The following is a 21,998-nucleotide window of genomic DNA, read 5'->3' on the forward strand; positions in this document are numbered from 1 at the left end:
AGTTGCTTATCACTGGTGTCAATGTTGCAATTAAAATTGCAACAGTAGAGGCAAAAAAATAAATACGCCTTTGTTTCATAGAATCATAGAATTGTTATGGTTGGAAGGGACCTTAAAGATCATCTAGCTCCAACCCCCCTGCCACGGGCAGGGACACCTCCCACTAGATCAGGTTGCTCAGAGCCCCATCCAGCCTGGCCTTAAAAACTTCCAGGGATGGGGCTTCCACCACCGCTCTGGGCAACCTGTTGCAGTGTCTCACCACCCTCATGGTGAACTTCCTAACATCCAGTCTGAATTGACCCATCTCTAGTTTTAATCCATTCCCTCTAGTCCTACCATTACCCAACATCCTAAAAAGTCCCTCACCAGGTTTCTTGTAGGCCCCCTTAAGATACTGGTAGGCCACTATAAGGTCTCCTCGGAGCCTTCTTTTCTCCAGACTGAACAACCCCAACTCTCTCAGTCTGTCCTCATAGGAGAGGTGCTCCAGCCCTCTGATCATCCTCGTGGCCCTTCTCTGGACATGTTCCAGCACATCCATATTTTTCTTGTAGTAGGGGCTCCAGAATTGGACACAATACTCCAAGTGGGGTCTCACGAGAGTGGAGTGGAGGGGGAGAATCACCTTCCTTGACCTGCTGGCCACGCTTCTCCTGATGCAGCCCAGGATACGATTGGCTTTCTGGGCTGCTAGAATTAGTTTCAGAATTAGTGTCCTTATTCACCTGTATAAATTTATTGCAGCCTTATTCCTATGGCTGTGACGTGATTTTAATCAAGGAAAAAGCATTTCAAAAGCCTTTTCCCATTTATCCATAGCTTCCTGTAGTTCTTGAGACCGATCATACAGGTGGGCACAGCAGGAAACCTGCAGGCAAGGCCATCACAGCACTTGGCCCTCCGTGCAACGCATTGCATTGTGTGCATATAGCAGAGGGATCCCATTTTCCTAATTCTGGGCATCTCTAGAAATTACTGTGTCTTGTTTTATGCTCCTTAGCACCTATTGAACCAGCATTTCTACGGTAGATGCGTTTAAGCAGCAAAATTGCATCTTGATGTATTTCGCAAGCACTCCCATAATTATTCCATGCAAGCCTGAGGATATGAGTGAGACCACTTGTAAAATTGTTGTCATCCTTTGCTCCTGGCTTGCCTTCCCTCACACAGCAGCAAGCCCTTGCTGCTCCATTATGCCTTCTGGCCAACTAACTGGATAATTCAGTCGTTATAGAGACTATGTAGTTTTGCCCCTCTTACTAGAGGCCGCAGGCCTTGCAGGTAGAGAGGGCAAAAGGTCAGCTGGAAGGAGAAGCTCAAATATATTTAGTGAGGACAAAGTATCCAAAGACTTAACTACCAAATTCAACGTCTTTACTGGGACAAGGGAACCGTGATTTATCAAAGAATTCTAACTGATAGAAATACAGGAAAATGTTTATATGAATGATAGACAGAAAAGTCCTCACAAAGGTTGACTGCCAACCATTTTTTTTTAAGTCCCAATTAAAAATCCTGGTAATTAGAGGACAATGCATGGGCAGTGGAGGCAGTGGTGTACTTCCTGAGGAGATTATAGGGATATGACCTGATCCTGCAGGATCAGGAAAGCCAAGGCATGGCTGCAGCTGAGCTTGGCTAAGGACATAAAAAATAACAAGAATAGTTTCTTCAGGTACACAGGACAACAAAGGAAGATGACAGAAATTGTACAACCGTAGAAACCTGGCTACAGCCAACATGGACCAGGCTGAAGTACTCAACAGCTTTTTTGCCTCAGTCTTCTCCGGCAAGTGCAATAGCCACGCCACCCAATTCACAGACTCCAAAGGCAGGGACTGGGAGAATGAGGGACTACCCACCAGAAAAGAAAATCAGGTTTGAGACCATCTGAGGAACGTGAAGGTGCAAAAGTTTGTGGGACCTGCTGAGATGCATCCATGGGTCCTGAGGGAACTGGCGGATGAAGTTCCTAAGCCACCATCCGCCATATTTGATGTATTATATGCATCGAATGCTCAAGTGGATCCCTTGGTATTATGTTACAGATCCTGCTGAACAAAAAATAAAATTCACTGAATCTCTTGCACCATTCTGAGAAAAAACAAATGCCTCCACTTTGCAGCTGAGGAAGCTGCAGCTGGGACAAACTGGTCAGCCACGAGCCAGGCATACAGTGACAGACTCTTTACTCTGAGACCTCTGCTTCCAGTGCCAGGTTTCCTTCTTTTCTGGAAGATTTCATGGTCAAGGTTTGAAACACTGGCACTGAAAGTAAGGCATAACAACTAGATATTAAGGGGGACTCTAATGGAACTTGGTGTTCAGGGTGGAGGACTCAAAATTCAGCCTTTGTCACCAGTTTTGTTCTGATTTTGTCATCGACTGGGGAAGCTCTTTATAGAATGGAGATAATCTGCAAATCCGGTACCCAACTAAACTATCTGTAATAGTCTATAAATAGGCTAGCTATAAAGTTTATGTAAATGTTTTTTTCTTGCATGTTATTGTGGTTAGAAAAAAAAACACCCCAAACCCACAACATTTGTTTTCATTCTGTCCACAAAAAGAAGAGTCTATTTTTGCAGAAAAACTAACACCTTATCTGACCAGGTCTAATAGCGATACTTATCTCCTCTGTGAGGTGCCAAAGGGACTGTGACTGGAATTCTTCATGTGTCTGTTATCGTCAGCCCACCGGCCTCTTCCAGGGCCATTGCTGTCAGGCTTCAGAAGGATGGAGACGGGGAATCTTCGGAGGAACCAGAAGCACAGGGGCTTCCGTGGCCACTGTTTGCCGACTGCCCCGCTGACCTTTGGGCTATGCAGCAGCAGCGTGCCTGCTTTTGCACTTTATTCCGATATACAACCGGTTCTGATCAACCCAGTCTGGGCTGGAGCTTGTCCCCGGCCCGTTGCAGGAAGCCGTTCCAGGGAGGGATGGCCTCGTGGGACAGGCCTCACACCCCCCGGGTGATGGCTGCTCCTCTGGGGGGGCGTTTTGCCACCCCGAGGTGCGATTTCGGGCGCGGGGCCGTGGGGGCCGCTCCCGCACGCCGCGGGCGCTGCCATGGGCCCGGCTCTGGCCCGAGGGCAGGGGCCCGCTCCCCGGGCCCCACACCGCCCGTCCGGCGGCCTGACAGACCCCGCCGCCCCCCGCGGGCCCTACACCCCCCGGCCGGCGGCCTGACAGACCCCGCCGCCCCCCGCGGGCCCCACGCCGCCCGGCCGGCGGGCTGACAGACCCGGCCGGCGGCCGCGAGGCGGGTGGTGTGCGGAGGGGCTGCCCCGCCGCTCGCCGCGGCCGGGCCCGCCCTGCGGCTCCCTCTCCGCAGCGTTGCCATGGCGGCGGGCGCTGCGGCGGCGCGCGGGCGGGGCGGGGCCTGCCGCAGACCCCGGCCCGGCAGCGCGGGGCTGCGCCGCGGGGAGGCAGCGGGGCGCGCGCTCGCCCTCAGCGTCGGCGCGCGGGAGGGCGCGGGGCCGCGCTGGGCTGGGGCCGCCGCGGCGGCGGCGGGAGGATGGATGCGGCGCGTCGTCTCTCGCCGCTCGGCATCCTCTCCTGGGCGCGGCACGGTGAGCGGTGGCGGCGGGACAATGCCTTTGGTCGGGGCCGGGGCCGGGGCCGAGGCGGCGGCGTGTCGGGGAGCGGGAGAGGTGAGCTGGAGGTGATGGAGGGGGAGCCAAGCGGTCATGGAGCGGCGATGGAGAGGGCCAGAGGTGTGGCAGGGCGCAGCCCGCGCGGAGCCGCCTCAGCGCGCCGGTCCCGCACCATTGTGTTGCGGGCTGGTCATTGTCTCGCCTCCCCCGGGCGCGGTTGATGGCGGCCCGGGGTGGGGGGGCGGGGGGGCGCGTCCTGCGGGGCCGGGCCGGGCCGCGGGGCGGCGGCGGGGCCGGTAACGTCCTCCCGGGGCATCGCCCGCGGCGCCTCCGCCGGTCCGTGACACGGCACCGAGCGGGGCCCGGAGCGCGGGCGCCGGGGGAACCCCCGGCTGTGCGGGGCTGGGGCCGGCGACGTCGGGCTCTTTGTACCGGCAGCACGGGCCTCTCGCGGCCGCTCACCGGCGAGACGTGCGGCCGGCGGGTGGCTGTTCATCCCTCCGTGTCTGGGCTGCCGCTCCGCGGTGTCGTTATGGCTGCTCAGCACAGAGCTGGATGGTGTGTTTGGGCTGTCTGACGGCGCTCAGTACTCATCTGTAGTCAGGTTTATTTTTTGCTGTGAATGCAGATACATAGAAGATGCTGATTACATCGCATAGGCTGGGAACATGGAGACGTATATATTTTAAAAGATTAATTTGAACTCCTGTAAGGAAAAAATGAATGAGATGTGTTTTTGAGAGCATTTGCATTCTGGTACTGTCCTACGTGTCGCTGTAAGGTGACACGTTGGAGCCCCATTCTCAGTGTCGCCTGTTTGCTGGGTCAGATTCTGCACTGGTGCACATACCATGGCTGGTCCAGCCGTCTGGGTGGCCCATCAGGAGGATGTTTTTTCCCTTTTCAGGCAGTGATGCAAGGCTTATTACTTCTGCTCTGACTCAGGTTTTGTTTCTATTGATCTGGCCGGCTGCTCTACATACGAGTTTCAAATCCAGGCCTGCTGTGTTGCGAACACGAGCTTTTCTGGCAGCTGACCGGGTTCGTATTGGTGCCTGAGTGAGGTAAATATCTGGTGATTCTAAGAGGTTCTGTGGTTGGTTATGTTATTGGTGAAGCCTGAGAGTGGTTAGCTGGTAATTGTTCAAGAGGGTGCAAGATACAGGTGCTCTACAAGTAGTCCTTTAGCAATCAAAAGATACCATGGGTGCCTTAGTACAAGAAGGACATCAGCCTATCAGTGTGTCCAGAGCACCTTGGAGGTGAACTTGTGGCAGGTATTTCCACAATGTCCACCCCACCCTAACCTCAGGCTCTGTGATATTGCAAATCCTAATGCATTGCCTCAGCCTCCCTTCTGATAACCTTGGGCCTGTCACCTTTCAGTGGCTTCTGATAATCCTTCTGCTTCCAGAGGCCGTTCCCAGCTAAATAATTTTCTAAGTAAGAACTTCTGTACCCTACTTCTTAGGAACTGAACATATGGTACAGCTAAAATGTGGTTGTGTGTTAAGGAGGTGACTGGCTATTGTGATTTGTAAATGTAGCTAGGTCTAGCTGGGTTCTGCTAGACCTTTTATTATCAAGACCTTAATATAGCTGGAAAGATGCTACATAATTTCTCTGTCATTACAAAGGATAAGTGACCTCAGAGTATTCAACTCAAGAAAATGCTGTGAAACACAACTGGTAAAATGATGCCCAGAATAATTTTCAGTTTTGATTTCTAGTCATCTATTTGACAGACAGTTGATATTGTGGTTTAAAAAGTGTATAAAAATAGTCCTCTAACTGTAAAAAAGACATGGTGATGGATTCTGCTGTCATAAGGCTGGTATAACTCAGGTGTAACTTGAGCAGTTGAAATCCAAGTAGTTTGTTAATGATAACTTCTTTTTATTCCCCTCTTCCTTTTAATCAAACTATGGGAGACTGAAGATACTTACAACTTGGCTTTCACTACTGAGTCATGGTCATTTCTCATTGTGGTGAATATTTGTGCTTTGTGAAGTTGTGAGGCAGCAATATGGTCCTTACCAGACACCTGAATTTTGGATCACTTTCTAGTCAGTCATTCTTTGCATCTTCTGGGTTCCATCAGATTTCTCTTTAAGCTTTGTGCATGGCAGTGCAATGTTTGGGTTACAAGACGGCAAAACAGATGTTTTTGTTTTTAAAAAATAATTATTTTACTTGAATTTACAATGGCGTTTTTGCATTATATGTTTCTAAATCAATAGATTGCTCTAATTCTGTCCTGGTTTGACAGGAGGTAACCTCTTCAAAGTTCCTCTGTAAATCTCTATCACTTGAAGATCTGGTCTTTATCAGGTTATAACAAATATTATTTTCTCATCCTCAGAGATGGATTCTCTGCTGCCTTCTCTTTAGTAATCATCTACCTCTGTGCAATTCTCTGTGTCATCCAGAATCCGTGAGGGTAGAAAAATGTAATTTTGTAGTACTTCTAGTTTCTGTATCTTTAAGGTCTACTTGAATTTCTCCTTTAAAATATGAGGACTAGAAACCTTTGGCCCAGGAGGTGGGGCTCTAAATAGAAATTTCAACAGCATGTTGGAAGAGTCATGAAAAAACTCTATGGTCTAGCCACGCCGAACGCTGTCAAGTTAATTGAGCGTAAACACAGCCTCTGTAAATGACAGAAAAACAGTGTGGATCACAGTCTGCAGTTTGCATTCTAAAAGATCCAGTGAACTTTAAAGTTCCTGGAGGTGTTCAAGACCAGGCTGGATGAGGCTTTGAGCAACCTGGTCTGGTGGGAGGTGTCCCTGCCCATGGCACAGGGATGGACTAGATGGTCTTTAAGGTCCCTTCCAACGCAAACCATTTTGTGATTCTGTGATTTGCTTGCCATGCATTTGGATCACTGGTGGATAGCTGAGAACTGTCATGCATCCCGGAAACTTTAGGACCTGTGTTTTATCTGGAATATCACATTTGTCCATCACAGCCAGTTCCCTGTGTTAAATAGTCTGAATCAGCTACTGTCAGAAGAGAAGCAAAGTGAAGTGATTTACGTGACCATCCACATAGCGTAGTTAAACAAGAAAGAGGCAAATGAACACAGCAAATGTTTTAGTAAACAGCTGCATAATGAAATCCTTCTGGTTAACTGTTTAACAAACACCAAGAAATAAGGAATACAAATGAAGACTGCCTAGACCACAATTCCATTTCTAACTTTGGATGAAATTTAACTCTGTGATGAATAACAAAGCAAACTGATGTACCTGAGAAAATTGTTTAGATAGAATAGCTGCTATGGTACGCCAGGTCTTCGTCTATGTTAAAAATGATAATTCAAAGTATAACATTATCTCATATTATTTTATCAAAAATAACAAAATGAATTATTTGAATTAATTGAGAACAGCTGATGCTAAAATGCATGTTGTCTCCCATTTTCACTTTATCCATTCCTCCTATCTACACCTAGGAGGTAGTATCTCAGTTACCGTTTAACACCTGTACTCCCCTTGTCAAGCTATTTGTTGAATTTTGTTGGAATTGTTTATTACAAATTCTTAAGTGTTTAGGGGAAAGACTTGTTAAACCTTACACTGCATGGACTGTAAACAAAAGGTCTAAGTAACATGGAAATTAAAACTGAAAAGAAGAAGAAACAGCTGTTGAAAATGGCATTGAGGTCCCAGGTGGTTTACGGTAATCAATAATGAGTAAGCAAATAAAGTTGGGAGAAATGGTGGAGTCAGGGCTTTGGGATTTTTATTTATTTTTTTTTCTGTATGAGTGCTGGTTTGCTAAAATTCACTAAGTTCATTTTCTTTTAAAATGGATGCAGACATATTTTTCATTATTTATTTCTATGGCGTATGCAAATGTTACAGGTGATAGAAATTAATTAGAATCAATGCTGTATTGTTTTGCATGTATTTGGGGTAGGCTTGGTGTACAAATATTTTAGTGGGGATTTTTTAAAAGATTAATAATTTTATTAATACATAATATATACTTACATTTTCATGAATATGAATGTTATTTTTGTTCTTGAAGTTCTGTTATTTGTAGATAAGTGTTTTGGTTTTTTTACACTGTATTTATTTGTATTTAATATTTAAAGTTCTGCAAGCTGCTATATTCCATCTCTGTCCATTGCTGAGGAATAAAACAAGATGCAGTCATTTTTGGAGAATCTGCTAGGAGAATTTGCTTTAATTTAATACAAACCTTAGTAATATTCCCTTCTCATCTCCCCTCTCTAATTATAATTGTTCTTAGGCGAACAAAGAGTGTATGGGGACTGATGCACTTGAAGTACATTGAGTAATTTACAGCTGAAAGAACAATTGTGTTGGTTACTATTTGGTAGCTTATAACTAAGCAAAAGGTTGCATTAATTAATTTGTAAATGCTTTTAAGAATGAGCCTGTAAGCTTAGAGTGTGTCCGGTGTTTCAGAGGCCCAACTGATAAACATCCACATGTAGTCCACGGTGAGTGTTACTGACCTAGTGGTATCCAGGCCCTGTTTGCAAGGCTTCGTGTTAGCAGCTCCCTTTTGAATTGCGTCACGTATTTTTGTAGGTCACAGCATGACCTACATGTTGCAGTTTTCCTGGAATATGCAGTCCGTGTCGGTGAGCTGCATGGCAGCCTGTGTTAGGTGAACCCAATGAAGATGTAAGCATTGTCCTTAGAAATTGATTTGAAATGATATACAATAGCTTAATGCCTATTGGAATCTGAAATTACCATAAGATATTTTTCTGGTTTCAGATGCATCCTTAAATGAAATCTGTGTGTTCAAGTCAGTATTCTGAATGGTTTATAAGTGAAACTTTCAATTTTTTTGTACTTTGCCATGTACTGTATGAACTGGCATCCCGGCTGGTTTAATGGGTGGTGTTTCACCTTTGCCAGCTGAGAATACAACCCATCACCTGCTTATATGGGAGGAGAATGCTGCTCCCCTGACCAATATTAGCTGATGCTTTCACTTTTAAAGCAGCACAGTTCAGCTAAAAATCATCCTATATATTTCAGTGAATGTTGTTTGTAATGTTTTTATTTTTAAAGGTATTTTGAATCTAAAAGATGTATAGAAATGGCTAATGGGATATTCACATACATTTCTGCTGAAAAGCTGATGTGAAGAGACAAACTGTAACTCATGTTGGCTTAGTTTTTGCCAAGCTTCCCTGGTAATGGGAACATCCAGATTCTTTTCTCAGAAACTTGAATGAAAGGGCACAAGGGATATAGGACATGGGAAAACAGAGCAATGTGTCCATGATGTTCTGCAAGGCATTGATAGTGGTATGGTGGGAGGAGGAAGTGCATGTTTCGAAGTTATATTGATCTGCAAGCTGATAAACTGCAATAAGGTAGTGATCTGGTTGGAAGTAAGGTGTGCAGAAAAGAAAATGATTCATCATAGAGAAAGAGATGATAGATGGTATTTTAGCCACAGAATACTACAATATTGGTTTAACAAATCTCCTCAGCTTTGCTGTGAATAACAATAATGCTTCTGTCCCCTTTTGACTGTTTCCATGGAGCCGCAAGCAGCTTTAGTAGAGTTTTTTGGTTCATGTTTTAGAGCAAGGGCCAATGGTAATTTTAGCATGAGCAGCCTAGCAGCACCAGCTTCATCCGGTATTCCTTGTGCAGAGCCCCGAACGCAGGGGATATTGCAAGTTCAGTTATGAAGGTATTTTAATATTCCTGAAAATCATTGTGGTATTGATTAAAAATCTAACTACAAGAGTATGATTTTTGTACAGTCAAAAGCAGGGGGTGGTTAGGATTTGTTTTGAAGAGCCATTTGTCACCATTTGGTGGAATAAAACACATGTAAACTACTAGCATGTGAAATTTGCCACCTTCGGACTATAAAAAGAAATATAGAACAGAATTGTATAAACGCTGCAAATATTTGCAGCAAGTCTGAGCTGAGTTTTTGGGTTGATCTTGGGATGCTGAATTATTATTTCATACTAAAATAATATAAATCATACTTTTAATAACAATTTTCATTAATCATGTATTCTGTTATGTGACATAACACATGCAGCATGGAATGCAATAATTAGGGCTTGAATTTTATTCTGAAACAACATGAAGCATAGGTGAAACCTGGTAAATAAAAACCAAAGCAAAGACTTAATTTTGGATTTATTCAAATCCCACTAGCAAAATGAGACAAGTGGGAAACATGCATGGCCAGTGTTCCCCTTGTAGTGAACAGATTTGTTGCAGTGATAGGAATTGGCTTATGCAGAAATGTTATTTCCTAAAAATATTGCTTAAGACTAGATCAATGAACAAGCATGAATCCAATATAGCTACTGGGATGAAATTTCCAGCAGGTAAGTGCTGGAACTACTCCTCTAGTTCCAAGGGAATTTCACCAAATTTGTGGTGTAGAAAATGTCTCTCAAAATTGTTGCAGATTGTTGGCAGAGATGCTGAAGTAAGCAAAGGCCACAAGGATTTTCTGAGGATGAAAGACCTTCATAGTGGTATTTGCATTAGTTTTCTTAATTTGCATTAAGAACCTGCAAACACAGGGAAGAACTACTAAAGGCCACAGAGTTTTGTTTTACTAAAGTTTGCAGAAGAAGTTGTCTTTTTGTCTGATGTAGGGGTGGATATCAATTTGTATCCCTGAACCACCATCAAACTTTGCCAACTGATGTAAAGGCATAACAGCTTGATTTGGGTTTTTGACTTGCTACGTTCTAAAGTTCTAGTTCTAGAGCCAGGGTGCTTGGAACAGCAGTCTTGATTTGGAAAAAAACCCGATGTTAGGGTTACCTAACCAGAATCTCAGCAGCCTTGTCTGGTGGAGAGTTGGGTCAGTGGAGTTCCAAATTAGCATGTTAATCGTTATCTTGGCAAGAGTTGAAATGCAGGCTCTGGGCCCTGAAGAAAACAAGTTTAGACTTACTAGAGTTTCTAGCTAAATCCACTTCACAGTGGAAAGAATGTTGCCCTCTCCTTGAGCAGAGTAAAGTGTCTGATAGCAGGGCTTTGGGAAGAGCGTGTGTGACTTGTGGTCCCTATCTGCTCTTGCCCTCAGAAAGCAGAAAATTAAAGTATAACTGAAATTGAAATATGACCCTTAGAGTGAGCTCAGATGGAGTGAGACCTTTCCTATGGGCAAGAAAAATAAAAGCTCCTTTCTTATAATTGCAATTTCAGATATAAGCAACTAGTTCAGTGGTGATAAAACGACTTGCCCATGTGACAAGTTCCTCTTCAGTAGAACATGGATGATTACACAAATGAGGCTGTTTAAGAATTCCTGATAGTCCTATAGCACCTAATATTTTAGGTGCTACATTATCCCTAGAAACTTCCTTCTGGGACTTCATGGATTTCAGAGGACTCAGAGAATGGAAAGTGGATTCATCTGCTCTGTTACAGGTGATTAGTTGATCCCTTGAAACGGACAGAAGATATGAGCTAGTGCTTGTACCAATATTTTTTCTGAAGTGTTTTTTCCTTTTTGGTAGGGACTTCTGAGAAAGGTGAATATCGCTGAAATACTGGGAGTAACTAAGCATACTCAGTTGTGTGTGCCGTTGATATTAACAGTTCACTGAGCTACTAACTCTTAAATACTGTTGAGTAGTGATTGTCAGTTGTGCTGAAGTGCACAGTTTTTGCTCAGGTTTCTGTTGTCCACAGAGGAGCTGAAACTGACCCCCAGCTGTGGACACCCTGACTCCATGCATACTTTTTCATTCTTGGTAGGCCTCACAGAATCGGGTATAGCAGTGTGAATAGGGAGCAGATTTGCATTAAGTGCCTTACTCGGTTGCTGCAAGGGGAACATCAGCAGGTGCAGAAATGCCGATGAGGTTCTGAACCTCAGCCTGGGTTCAGTGGGACCACAGAACCCAAACTCGGGAGAGTTCTTTCCAGAGTTAGCATGCGATGATGATTTGGTTATCAAATGTACGTTTGGTGATACCGCATATTAGAATCCAGCCTGGCAAGGGTTTGCATCTTCTTCAGTCTGCTTTCCTTATCCCCGAAGGAAGTCTTTCTTGCAACTCTGTAGATCAGCTTGAGAGTGGAAGTTTGGGAAGAGTGTCTGCTATCTATTAAGATTTTTTTTTTCTTTATGCTGTTGTCCTGGTTTGAGAGAAAAGCTGTTTTGTCAAACAACTCATTGATGTCAGATTTGGTAAATGAATCCTCACAAAACTCACAGGTGTCATGAACTGAAGCAACCTTTTGCTACAGTTTTCAACAACATTTAAATAGTGCTTGGTTTGATGGAAATGCTTGGTTTTGACACATTTTTAAGTATGGCATAGTGTATAAATCAAAATAGTATTCTCAACAATGATGCATTGATTTCACAATAGCAGGGCAATTTAATAAGACAGTTTCAATATTTCCAAAAGAGAAATATCAAAGTTTCCATTTCTTTTCTGTTAGGCAGGGAAATTCTTAATTTTCATGATTTTCCACACTACAGAAATGATGACTTTTTCTTAAGCCAGTTCTAGATTTTGAGACTGTATTGAGATCTTCTTAGATTTGACCCCTTTTCTTCCCTCCCCCCATCCTGCAGGACTTTCTGATTTTTTTTTTTTTTTTTTTTTTTTAAATGCTGAGAAGGGGAAAGATTTAGAAATTACCCAGAGCGGATTTGTCTTACAGTATTAATCATGATCTGGTCTAGAATTTCATGCCTTCAGACTAAACAGGGTCAGTACAATTCTAGGGATAGATGCAGCCCTCTGATTAATAGGGTCATATTGTGAATTTATGGGGCTCTGTGAAGACTTTGTTGTGTTGTGCAGATAATTATATTTTCTTTATTGATGATGCTGGGGTCTTTGGGGTGACAAAGAAGTAAATAATGTTGACCAAGAAAATAGAGCATAGTGCTGTTAGATTTGGAAACAAAAATACAAGCCTAATGTTTCTGATTACTTTCAGTAATATGACAAAATATTATACTTTTTCTATTGCATGTCAGTAAATATTCTTTAGCAGACTTCCACGTGGCTTTCTAGTGCATAAATACATGCTTGTCTCTTGGTCAACATTTTAATAATTCTAGCCTAATCTATGCTTAGCATGACTTGTCTCTCTTAGTGTACCCATGCCATTGCCTATATCTAAACTATTGCTTCCAAAGGAGCTACCGTACGTTGAAGAACTGCTCTATTTTTTGATGTGCAAAGGTACACAGATGCCTAATGCTCTTTTGTCCTCATGGTAGCTGGGTGCACTTTCTCGTCAATCAGGAATACATTTCTACCTCCCTTGGACACAGGGGCCTCAGAAGTTTGAGGAGAAGGGCATTTCCCATCGAGTCATTTATGTTATGCTCATGTTTGAGATACATTAACTGTTGAGAAATAGCAAGGACACACACTTAGTGGCTGCTGAAGCTACTTATTTTAGATTTCTGTACAGGCAGATGTGTTTTTAAAAACACCATATGCACTTAGATTTCCTGGAAGACACAGCCTGTCGAAAGGACAATATATTTTCCTTGGGTCTTTAAAAGTGGATGTCTGAAGAGAATGTTTACTGGCAAATGGAGGCCATTTATCTATTTCACAACTGTATAAACAGTACATATGAGATGTCCAGTAAATATCCTAGATGGCTAATAATGAAAATTTCCTCCATGGAGTGTAGTTTTATATTTGTTAGTGAAGATTTTGATCACTATAAAGAACTTCAAATCCTAACCCAGACCTTTGCTATGCCAGAATAATTTGTTAGGGTTATGCACAGGCTTAAGGTGGAGATGCCATTCTGAGAGGGGAAAAAAAAATATTTTGTGACCTCCTTTGCAGGTAGGAGACACACAAAGTAAAATAATAGTTTTTAATGTGTTCATTATTACAATAATTGTTTTCAGGGAAAACAAGGAAAAAGGAGCTATGAATGTCAGGGAATAGTCAAGGCATTAGCAAGTAACTGGAACATTTGATCCAGTTCTAGTAAAACATTCTAAAGACAACAGCATCAAATCAAATGTATATATGAGAAGTGCCAAACTATTGTCCAAATGAGAAGTCTGCAAACTCAGTGATTCTACTAGTGAAAAATGCAGTGCTATCGAAGTGTGTTCTAGGAAACATGAAAACTTCAGGGAATCTTTTAACATCTAGCCAGAAAAAAAGCCACTATCTTCAGGTCATAGAATGGCTTGGGTTCAAGGGGACCTTTAAAGGTCATCTAGTTTCACCCCCGTGCCCTGGGCAGGGACATCTTCAACTAGACCAGATTGCTCAAAGCAAAGCCCCATCCATCCTGGCCTTGAACACCTCCAGGGATGGGGCAGCCACAGCTTCTCTGGGCAACCTGGGCCAGGGGCTCACCACCCTCAGACTAAAAAAAACCAAAACCCCAAACCAAAACCAAAAACAAACCAATCCAACAAAAAAATCCCAAAGCCCAAACCAAAAAGAAAACCCACAAAAATCTTCCTTATGCCCAATCTAAACAATTTCCATTTAAAACCATACATCTTTCCCATCTTATTACTGCCATTGCATCTTAGCATCATAGGATATGATAAAATTACATGGGGCACATCCCTGTGTGGGCTCAAAGTCCATGAATAACACTTCCTCACAATTATGTATACGCTTTATCCTATTAGTAACTGGGACCAAATATGATAGCTGGCAATACGGATAACACTTCACAAAAATCCCCAACACTTCATTTTATTACAGAAGTGGTAAAATAATTGGCATGATTTACCTCCTGCATTGAAAAGGCAGAAACTGTGTTATTTGAAATTCCACTATGTGGAATGAGATCATAAAACTATGCGTGAGCAGAATTTATTTTATTCTGCAATGTTTTGACCTGCAGCTGCTTGATAAAGCAAAGTATTGCACGTACCATGTTTAACTCCAGAAATCGGTACAATATGCTTAAAACAGCTTGATAGGCCTCATAAAACTGAAACCTGAGGTGATACAATTATCCAAAATACTTCACTACGTATTTTATGTGTAGATATATGCTTTGATTTAAAACCAATACTTCTGTTAAATGTAAATTATAATCATGATTGGCTGTCATTTTTTTTTTCCCTCTTGATGAACTTATATCACACAAACAGAAATGTAGGATTTCTCAAAAGCACAGTTCAGCCACAGTGTACCAGCTATAGCCTACACTAGCTGTTCAGCCAAAGCTACGCTTAACTTCATAAGGGCAGCATTTGTTTCACTTCTTTTGCTTCGAATCCAAAGATACTTCATAGATCTCTCAGCTCAGATATCTTTTTCCTATTTGGAAAAAGGAATTTCTATTTTGAGAGGAGACTGCTGAGTCTATTCTTGATTTTCACAATAACCCAAGGTGTTTTAGGACTTCTGTGGCTGGGTCTGATAAATCACCCCTTTGAATTGTGGTACAAATATATTCATCTCCCTTAAAGAATGTGACACCTGTCAGTGAATATTTTCTATTCTTCTCTCCAGCTTGCCTCACATAGAGTTATGTCTGCTTTGTTCCAAGTTATTTTCATTTGAATCCCAATCTAGTATGCCAAACATATCTATGATTACAGTATGTGTCTTCTGGCATTTGAGCCTGTGGTAAAGAAAGTTGGAGTGATACTGAAAAGAGCCCAAGTATTCATTGGAGAGGTTACTTGGCAGGGATGAGAGTTGGGTACTTGGGTCCGTCTTCAATATACATCTAGAGCAGACAAAACTTATACGACAAAGGGGACTGTTCAGTTATGTATTACTTTAAGCCTAATTTCATATTTAAAGTTTAATTGGGTTAAATGATGTTTCTCTGAAATCTCTCTTGGGAGAGGAAATTAAGATGTGTTATTATGAATAATCTGAATGTTGGTTAAAGCTGCTGAAGTGTTCTTAGTCAAACCAGAGCTACGAATTCTCAGCCTCTCACTGCCCACCCGTTACCACGGCATTCTAGTATGTGTGTGGCGTTGTTCAAAGAGCAAGAAAAAACATCAGTACATTAATTTATTCATTCGTCAAGATAAAAGGCAGTATGGCTGATTAAGATTCCAAGAGCAAATAGAATCCTGTTTCATTATGTTTTTCCTAAGTCCCCAGGCTCAGCTGTAAGTACATCTCCATGAATTCACATACCCTGGGAGACATACCTGTCTCCTACTTTCTGCTCCTGTTGCAGTCAGTGGCAAAGTTCACTTTTACTTTAGCACTGTATAGAGGTGCTGGTAAAGCAGTTTTCAACTGAAGGCACTTTTTCATATTTCAAGTAAGATCTTTTTTGACTGCAACTTGGTAGACAAGTGGTAACTATTCAATTGGAACTTCTTGTTATAGGGAAGGAAAACGGAGAGCTCAGTCCAACAGGTTTTCAGCGGTTCTCTGTAAAGTTATTTCACATAAGTGTTTCCCTGAGTTTTGCTATTTCAAATACCTCCTGTATTTGGTGGCCTTCATATTAAGCAGCTGTTGCATAATTACTAGAGCTATATGCATATTCTTCTGTAATGAGAACTGCTGGGAGATGCATTAATGACAGACTAAGTGACTGTTGCACAGATGCGTGCTGTACAGTCAAAGTGGACAGCAGCATCTGGGGCTGGAAAAGAGGTAGCTTTTTTCTGTCTTTTGGAAAGTACTTGCACAGTAATTGCAATGGGATTTTTGAACAAGTTGTAAGATCATTGGGGCAGACAACATCTTAATTTTTCCTGTCTTGTCCCTACGCTATGTAATAAGTAACTGAGGAAGCCTTAATTCTGAGGGTTCCTTTGTGTGAGAGATTTGCTGCTCTCGATTTGAACTGAAATATTATTGCTGAAATAGGACCTTTTGTTCTGAAATGCAGGTTTGAATTCTGTAGGCCATATCCATCTCCATACATTAAAAGGAGATTTGTTAGTGTATTTTGCCTGCTTTGCTTTGGCATATTGATGGTAAATCCCTTTTGATTTTCTGGCTAAACAAGGTCTGTGGTTGCTCTCAGTTATCCAAACAGTGCTCCACAGCTGGAGCATGCCAGGGAATGTGGCCTACAGTTTGCAAATGACCTATCTCTATCAGCTTTAGTATTAAGCTGCTGCCATAATGTCCTGATGCTGTCATTGTAGCACTTTGGAGAAGAACAGCGACGATTAAAGGGCCACGAGAAACGCTGTGCGTTCAAACGAGGGTTTGGTCAGGTTCACTGAAACAGCCTCAAAATTCCCTCTTGGGTTAAAACATAGAGAAATGCAGTTCCTTTCTTTCCCTTCCTCCTACTGATGCATGCAAGTTTTTGTTGAGTTAAACAGACTTTTATATTTGCAGGTCTTTACTCTTTTTTGCTCTATACTTCTATTTGAGCACAGGAGATTATGATTCTGTTTGTTTTGTTCTTGAAGTAGAAAATGAAAATTAATGTGCAACCTGACAATAATGCAGGAAAGCTTTCCTGGAATTTAGCATCAGAGCACTGATCATTGTTCCTGCAAAGCTTCACCACTGTCGCTGCAGTATGCACTGCCCCCTTCTTTGCAGTCTTCATTTTTCAGCACTTTGCCCACCTCCGAAGAGATAAACCAGATATTTTCCAACATTGCAAAACAGACCTCCAGATATTATCTCTGCTAGCAGCCACAAATGGGAATAATAATGCTACCAAATGAAAGTGAATAAGGGATAATGATGGTGGTAATTGTCTAATATCCAGAATTATATTTTTTATGGTTAACAACCAGATGTTAAAACCCCAGTGGTTGTATTAGTTAGGTATTGACATTCCTTGCGTCATTTGTGAGCTGGGATCTTATCCTCTTGAAGGCATAGGCACTCATTTATTGCCCTGTGCCAGACTGTAAGATACTACATGCTAAAAATAAATCCTTGTGATTAACATCTTGCATTGCCTGTGTCTTAGATTTAGTGGCCAGTACCTTGCCTTATTCTGTAGCTAGAAAGTACAATTTATTTGGAAGCTCAATAGCCTTAGAGACTTTCTGGAATTATAAACAGAACAGAACAGTTCAGTTGGAAGGGACCTACAACAACCATCTAGTCCAACTGTTTGACCACTGCAGGGCTGACCAAAAGTTAAAGCATATTATTAAGGGTATTGTCCAAATGCCGCGTAAACACTGACAGGCATGGGGCATAGACCACCTCTCCAGGAAGCCTGTTCCATTTGACCACCCTCTTGGTAAAGAAATGCGTCCTCAAGTCCAGTCTGAACCTCCCCTGATGCAGCTTTGAACCATTCCCAGGCATCCTGTCCCTGGATCCTGGGGAGAAGAGCTCAGTGCCTCCCTCTCCACATCTCTCCTCAGGAAGCTGTAGAGCAATGAGGTGGCCCCTCAGCCTCCTTCTCTCCAAAGGAGACCAACCCAGAGTCCTCAGCCGCTCCTCAAAGGGCATGCCTTCCAGCCCTTCACCAGGTTGGTTGCCTTCCTCTGGACCCATTAGAGGACCTTCACATCCTTCTCAAATGGTGGGGCCCAGAACTGCACACAGAGCTCCAGGTGAGGCCGCACCAGCGCTGAGACAGTGGGACAGTCCCCTCTGTGGACCAGCCGGTCGTGCTGTGTTTGATGCCCCCTGGGATGGGGTTTGCCCTCTTGGTGCCAGGGCCCACTGCTGGCTCCTGCTGAGCTGCTGCCCACCAGCACCCCCAGGTCCCTTTCTGCAGGGCTGATCTCCAGCTGCTCCTCTCCCAGCTTATACTTGCGTTGGGCATTACTCCTTCCCAGGGGTGGAATCCGACAGGATAGATGAGACTAGATCATCAAAAGCAATGCATTTTTTTTACTTGAGCACCCAGCCCATTACTGAGACATCAGCTGCTAAAACTCCTCACAGGTGTGGACTAGAAAAAAAGAAGCTGCCAAAGAAGAGGATGTGGCAGCAATCTGTGCCTGCTGTCTTAGTTATTGCTAGTACCTGAACTGGAGGTTTCTCATTCAGAAACTTGAGATGTTAAAGTGTAAACCCAGGGATGCAGGACCTGACTATTTTAAAGCCACTTGGACCATTAAAAGTGAAGACAGGACTGGTGCTATTTTTGAAAAACATGAGGTAAGTGTCCCCACTCCACATGGGATTTGGAGCCCAGGCACTGCTGAGAGCTCCTTGTGAATGTTTTGGCACACTATTACCTTTATAACTGGTTGTGCATTCCCACAGATGGTAGCTTTGGGAGACTCTTGTTCTCTGTAGATCAGGTGCAGAGGAGAAAACAAAATATATCCCAAACAGTGGGTTATGCTCTATTGTGGCCTGTCAGAGCAAACAGCACTCTGATGGATAGGAATTTAAATGCTTTCTGTTTTTCCCATCACTAATGAAAAAAAAAGGTTTTTTTCAACTGATAATGATTTTATTTGTTTTAAGGAAAATATTACAGCTGGAATTTTCATGAAGCCTGGGAGAGTTTTGGGGCCAAATTCCACTGAATATTTGGGTGCAAAATGTGCAGGAGGAGGCATTCTTAGTCTGTTTTTTGGGTCCATTTCTGTTGTGTGTTTGAAGGCCAGATGATGAAAGAGTCATTGAGATGAGCTGATTTCTGGGCCCTTGCGAAGGCTTCTATGAGCATGTGTTTGGTTTTAGTTTTGCCTTTGCAAGATGCCTGCGCTGTGATCCCTACCACTTTGAATTAATGTAGGTTTCCTTGTTCCTCCGGAGGTGCAGCGTGTGTTTTTGTTCATTCATAGTCAAGGTTATTCCTATGTTGCGAATTCGGGATTTTGTGTGTGGATGGCAAACACTTCCTAAGGAGTGAGTCAAATTTAGCTCATGAGACACTTTGCTTTGCTGTAAGGAGCAGTTATGCTTTAGGATATGTTTTAAAGGGATTTTGATTGATTTTTGAGATTCTGTGGAAACTCACATCCTACTGCTTTTCTAAAATGTTACTGTTCAGGTTTGCATTTGTACCTGCTTGCTAAATACAGGCATAAAAACCATTGTGCTTTGACCTTTAAGTAAGCATTCCAACTGTGTTTCGGGGAGCTCACCCACACCGCTCTCGATCTAAACCATACCTCCAGGGTAACGAAGGAGGAGGAGATGGCTGACAGCGGCCTGGGGCTCGCACTGCAGGGCCTCCCCGGGCACTCCGGCATCCACAGTCCTCAGCTGTTCTTGTTCCCGTATCACCAGATCAATTCCAATTTGCTGCATTTTCCTAAGTATGCTGAGGCCTTATTTCTCATCTGGCTGTGCTGTGTGGAGATGACCTAGAAAGTGCAGACAGCTGCAAAACCCCAGCTCTCCTCAGCTCTGCTGTGGTGTGTAACCTGTCGTGCCACAGCCAGGCCCGTCAACCTGCGCGTTCCAGCATGCTTACCTTAAGAGGTGACAAAAGTTTTAGACAAAAATCACCTGTTGTTTTGAGAAGCGTCTATTTCTGACACAGGAAAGGTGCCTGGAAATAGGTACTGTTTGAAGCCTGCTGCTGTGGTGAAGGTGTCGTGGCAGTGGGCTGACTGCCCATGGCGGCCTTGTGCAGTCGATAGCCCATGGCATGGCCATGGCGGGCGGCCCATCCTGCTTGGCTGTGAGCTGGGCTCCCTTGGCAGAGGTGCGGCTCTGTCAGCACGAGAAGCTGCAGAGGTCGTCGGGCATCATGTGGCTCTCCAGGCGGGTGTTCTGGAAAGCTGGTTCAAGAAGGTGGTGAGGTGGGTGGCCAGGAGGAAGCAGCTGAGGGAGAGACAGAAAACAAAGGGGCCTGGACGCACGGAGGTGTGCCAGTATGGGTGGCTTGTCTCCTTCAGCCACGTGGAAAGGCAGCAGTGCTCCTGAGCGTGAGCCTTCTTGTTTTGGAAATGCTGAATGCATTCTCATGGCTGGATGCCTGGGTGTACATGATTAGCAGTTAACAATCTGCGTGTCTTCCCCCCACCCTCCCCTGTCCCCCATCCTAAACCTCCCTCGGGCACGCAGGAGGAGGAGCAGCAGCATGTGAGAGTGTAAAGTGGTTGGGGCAGAGGGATTGCTGGGCCTGATCTCTCTTCACTTTTTATTTGAAACTAATTCCTCATAAGAAAAAAGGTTCTTTTTGGAATACTAAGAAATTTTGAAAATATAGCTGCATGTCTTCTTCAGATGAGGTGAGAAGGAAACTCTAAGTCCCAGAGGTATCTATTTGCTATAATTGCATTTCTTTTTTTCCATACAAGTGGAAAGTTAGTTTTGTGCTGATAGATCAAAAATGGGATTGGCTGTATTCTTCCCTTCTGCATTTTGGCTTCTCTGAGATCATGTTTTGCAGATTGTTTCTCTTGTTTTTCAAAACAGCTGTAGGCAAGAGTGATGGGAGCACAATATATTTTTTTTTTTTTGTGGCTTGTTAGGCAGGTCCAATCTTCTGAGTCACAAATTGGTAGTGAAACCCTCCTATGTAGCCTGTGGATGTGACAGTTGAAACCTGAGGTCAACAGGGAGAGTAAAGTACATCCTAGTCCCACAGAGGATAGCATGCCCAGGATTATTTCCCTGGAGCTAGAAAGAGCTTGGGACTACTGCTTTAAAGTGATCTGATGTAGGTTTGCACTGTTGGCAAAGTTTTGGAATTCATAGACAAAGAAAAACTACCAAGTAACTACTAGGTGGAAAAGGCATAGTCTGAAGTTACGTCATTAGATGTACGCACTTGAATGTAGGTCTGTATGTCTAGCCAGACATAAATGGTGTATAACGTATTCACCGGGGCAGGGGCAAAATTTACATTATGCATGTTATTTTCTAAGTGTGTGACCTTGACCTTCTTTGCACCCACAGCCAAGTTACATCCACCATGTATAGTATGTTTGTCCCCTACATGAAGTTCATTTTGCATATACAATTCAGGCATCCCATTTCAAGTGGATCTTATACGTAATTCATGGAAAATGCAAACCCATGATTCAGAAGACAAAAATGGTTTGGCTGGATTCCTCTAATGCACTTTATTACAGTAAAACGAGATCAAATGATTAAGACTCTTACTACAAATGCAGAGAGTCAAGCAGGGAACTGTTGCAATGCTGTAAGAGAACGATGGCCTTGGCTGTTTTCCTGATAAGGCCCTGGGCAGTTTCTGTAATATAAATATGGGCTCGCCTGTCACATGTGCAAACTGGAGCATATATGCCTATGGCTATTTGATTGGTACGTGCTCATGTCTCTTCATACTCGACTGAGCTTCCCCCACAGAGTGTGACGTTTCTCTTGTGCTTTGCTGTTACTCCAGTGAGACTGGGAAGGCATTTTCTGCAACTTGTCTAGTTCATTGGAAACCAAAACAGAGAAAGGAGCCAATTTTGACCTTTCAACTCTCATGACAAAGGCCTTCCCTAAAGAGAGACTGTTTTGAAATAGCCTGACCCCAACTTGTCGAATTAACATTCAGTATGATGATAGTGATTTTTACATATTTACAGGGGAAGACAGCAAGAGGGCTTTCTACTGATGCTTTTTT

General features: G+C 43.4%; 1 protein-coding gene across 2 annotated transcripts in view; it reads left to right on the forward strand.

The window, feature by feature from the left end:
* Positions 1–3,441: 3,441 nt before the first annotated feature.
* The window catches only part of JAKMIP2 (janus kinase and microtubule interacting protein 2), a 66,606-nt gene continuing 48,049 nt past the window's right edge, over positions 3,442–21,998 (forward strand). Inside the window, exon 1 of one of the 2 annotated variants that reach the window (XM_063348902.1) lies at positions 3,442–3,576. The gene's annotated coding sequence lies outside the window, so the exon portion shown is untranslated. Of the gene's footprint in view, positions 3,577–3,636; positions 3,658–21,998 lie in introns of those variants that run through there. The other variant, XM_063348904.1, reaches the window with a different exon arrangement.

This window comes from Chroicocephalus ridibundus, chromosome 11 (assembly GCF_963924245.1).
Source record: "Chroicocephalus ridibundus chromosome 11, bChrRid1.1, whole genome shotgun sequence".
NCBI classification, from domain to species: Eukaryota; Metazoa; Chordata; class Aves; order Charadriiformes; family Laridae; genus Chroicocephalus; species Chroicocephalus ridibundus.